At 46.8% G+C, this 3,732-nt stretch overlaps 1 long non-coding RNA gene across 1 annotated transcript; it reads left to right on the forward strand.

Annotated features, from left to right (window-relative positions):
* The first annotated feature begins 367 nt into the window (after positions 1 to 367).
* Positions 368 to 3,444, forward strand: LOC138687779 (uncharacterized). The gene is made up of 2 exons (XR_011326898.1): positions 368 to 1,044; positions 1,207 to 3,444. It is a non-coding gene; the product is annotated as an uncharacterized lncRNA (long non-coding RNA).
* Positions 3,445 to 3,732: the final 288 nt, after the last annotated feature.

The raw sequence follows: 3,732 nt of genomic DNA on the forward strand, positions 1-3,732 counted from the left end.
CACATTCACACGGCAAACATCTGCGGTGGTGTGAAATGTGACGGCCCCATGCTGGTCTTCAGCCAGAGGTCACACTCCCCACCCCGGAGCTGGAGGAAGGTGCGGGATGGTGCAGCCCCTCCAGCACAATGACCTCTGGCTCAGCTGGGACCTTTCTGCAGATAACTTAGCAAAGGAAAGTGAAGCAGAACCCTCTGGGTGCAGGAGGGATGGAGCGAGCAGCAGTTTATAGAGTTAGCATTTTCCTCCTGCTCTGGAGGACTGGCTGCTACTCGATTTATCATCAGGACTGTAGGACGGAACTATCTGGTAGCCATAGGCTATAAGGTAGCCCTAGAGATCCTTCACCATGAGCAGTCCCTGTCAGAAGGGGCATTTCCCAGGAGGAACTTGGGAAGGGCTAGGGGAAGGGCCTGGCTTTGAAATTTTTTCTTTTAATTAAAGAAGAGAGTCTTAATAAACCTGGAAATCCCCCTTTTAAATTTGATACACCAGCCTTTTCAGGCCCCCAAGCCCTCAGGGAGGACGTCATAGGAAGTGAGATTAAATGCACTTGGAGGGACGAGAGAGATGGGGACCCAAGACCTGTCTGCACTTGTGTCAGCCAAAGCATCACCTGAAGGAGCTCATTTGAAAGTAAGCCCATACAGGAACAGCCTCTTTCTCAGAGGAGACCACCCTTTCCCAGGAACAGAAGCTAAATAAAAGACGACTTTGTCCGTACCTACAAGGGCTTGCTGGGGGGTGCAGTCTGCAAACTGAGTGGCAAGGCAGTTTCTGTTGCAGGAGTTCCTGTGCAACAGGCTGTTTGCCATATCTGCAGGGGAAATCAGCTGTGTCACCCCACGGGCTCTTTTCTGCCAGTAGGAAACTGTGGCGAAGACTCCTACTGTGGGCAGCAGCATTGTATTGGGAAGAGTTTCCAATACAAAGTTGACTTAAGAGAAGCCAAGGTGCTGCACTGGTTCAGCTGTGTGTGTCTGATAATACCAGTATAAGTCAGGTCCTGCTGGTCCCAGATCATGCCCTTCCTATGGAACAAAGGTGAGCAAATGCATGGCAGGTATCACCTAATTTTTTTAACTCTCTTGTTTTTAAATGAATGGCATTTTTGTTATTATTTACTTCCACATCTACTTCAGCTTAAAAATAGTTATGTATTTTATGGGCTTAGCATATGATACCCTCTTACATTGTGAAATACAGGGGTGGAACATAGTCCTACTGGCATGAAACAGTTTGGTGCGTAGAACGAATGCTGTAACAGGCTGAAAGTGATGGGGAAGTTTTATTTTATAAAGATGCTCAAGTGGGCTATGCCATCAAAAGGATACAAAGTCGAAGCCACATCCTGCCGACTTGGCTAATCCATAAAAGAGCTTTCAGTGTTTTCCCTTGGAGTAACAGCTTTAAATTTTAATAAGCTGTAGTGTACTTTCACCGGATGTCATAAGCTGATACAAAGTTTAAATGGGGTTAAGTAAGTAGGAGCCTAGGAGAAATGAACATAAAAGACGCGGATTATTTCCTCTCTTTTACAAGGTTATTTCACTAGGTTTATTTTGGGAAAAAAAATATTTAATTCAAAATTATTTTTTTTCCTCTGGGTGATTCAGATGTCAGGGGAGGGAGACAACAGTTGAAGTAAACATAGAGCAACTTCAGCAGAAAGGACACTCAGTAAAAAGAAAGAAATTAATCGAGTTATTAAATCAGGTTACTTTGTCATTTAAAGGATTTTAGGATAGTTACCAAGTCACAGACTTGTGTGCCTGACCATGATCCACACAAGCCTGTAAAACAGGGACTTCTAGGAAGATTCCTTGGAAGGTCATCCAGCTCACCCAGGGCAGGATCGCCTCTACATAAATCTTTCCGGACAGACTTTTGTTCAGCCTGTTCTGGGAGCCCTCAGCGGTGGAGAACCGCAGCCTGGCACAGCCAGCGACGCCAGCTCCGGTGCTCTCTGCCGCCGAGAAGCTTCCCTCCACCTACAGCAGATGTTCCTTCCTTCACTTTAAGTCCATTACCCCTTGTGTTACCCCCGGTGAGAGAGGAGGTCTGGTTTATCTCCTTCCTCTTCGCAGCTCTGGGTGGTACGTTTGCAAGCTGCTGTCACCGCAGCCTCCCCCAGCCCGCCGGCTCCAGCTGCTTCCTCTTTCCCCACAGCTGCCTTCTAGATACCCTGCAGCAGACCCAACCACCACCCAGAAATACCATCCAGGGGGATATCCAGAGGGTAGACCAAAGCCTAGACCTGCTTTTTGTTTGTGTTCTCTTTGCAAAGGTGGGATAAAAAGCTTTTCAGGCACGGGATGTGCAATGCCAAGCTTGTGCCGGAGTAAGAGAGGGAGTTTGTAGTCTCCGTCGTGACCCGCTGGTCACCCTGCCTGTACCATGCCTGGGGACCCCTGAAAACAAGCAGGGGCTGAGGGGTGGGGGTTTTTTCCTGCTACTGGCAATGCTATAGAAAACAGAGGTATAATGGGTTTTACTGAATGTGTTTGTTTTGTTTGCTTATATCTGTGTAGCCCACTGAAATGGCTCCAAAACATTCTCAGCTAAAAGCACAAGCTTTCCATTTTGAGCTTTAAAAGTCATTTCTGTACCCAGGAGCTGTACTTATTCTCAGTGGAGTGGGCATACTAACATGCACTGTGCAGTGGATTATATTTATGTGATTATACCCTCTAGGCAACAACCTGGTGCTTAAGAAATGAGTCAGTCAGAAAGACCAAGGCAGAGGGAATCAGATTCAGCGGTGATAAGATTTGCTTCCAAAAGATCTGGACCAAAGTAACCAGCGTTTCTCCAAGATTTGCTTGTCCTAATAGTCAGTTAAACGGCATGTGTAAGAATATTTTATGTCATTTGATGGCTCCCAACAGTCTAAAGAAGCGGTAACTGCACACAAGGACTAGGATTCGCAGAGTGCGAGGCTGGTTGCGTACCAATGGGCAGGAATAAGCAGAAGATGTGAGTGAAAACCTGGCCAGGCTGACGATGGCTGTGTTAGTGGGGGGAGATCTGCCGGTGAGGAATAAGAGCAGGTTCCTGGGAAATACATCCGGGAAAAGGGAAGAGACAGGACGAGAAGGCAAGAAATGCGTGCGGGGAAACAGCAGCAGGAAGAGGAAAGAACAAATGAGAACTGGCAAGTTGATAAAAGAACAAAAGGGCTTTGTCTCACATTAAAGGCAGCTAACTACACAAATCATTTTCCCATGTAAGCAATTACTGCAGCTACCCCAGGGATAGTACATGGTTGCAAATGGGAAGACGGGTTCTTTACATTCATAACTGGGTCTGGCAAGTGCTCCATCAATACGGCTCGTGATCCTCTGGGCCATGTCACGCAAGCGGAGAAACTGAAACTTGATTGTGCAGATAGCTGGAATCCTTGTTTTAAAAATTGCCTGTCTATCTGTACGCAGGAATAAGTAATCAGCTAGTGGAACAGAAAGAACAGTGGCTTCTAAAAGGAGACAGGAGGTTTGGTTTATTCCTCTTTCATTCCTGACAGTGGCTGTTGACAGCAGCTTGCAGCAGTCAGTAGAGTCACGTAGGCATGAGTCAGGTAAAAATCAGACATAAGTCTGAGATTCCCTTTCAGCCTGATTTTCAGAAGTGGTGAGCGCAGGCAGCTCCCATTCAAGCCAACGCACTGTTGAGCTTAGTTCTGTTTTACAGCAGCAGAGCTGGGAATACCAACCAGGTCTGAGAGACACTGGG

This window comes from Haliaeetus albicilla, chromosome 11 (genome assembly GCF_947461875.1).
Source record: "Haliaeetus albicilla chromosome 11, bHalAlb1.1, whole genome shotgun sequence".
NCBI lineage: Eukaryota > Metazoa > Chordata > Aves > Accipitriformes > Accipitridae > Haliaeetus > Haliaeetus albicilla.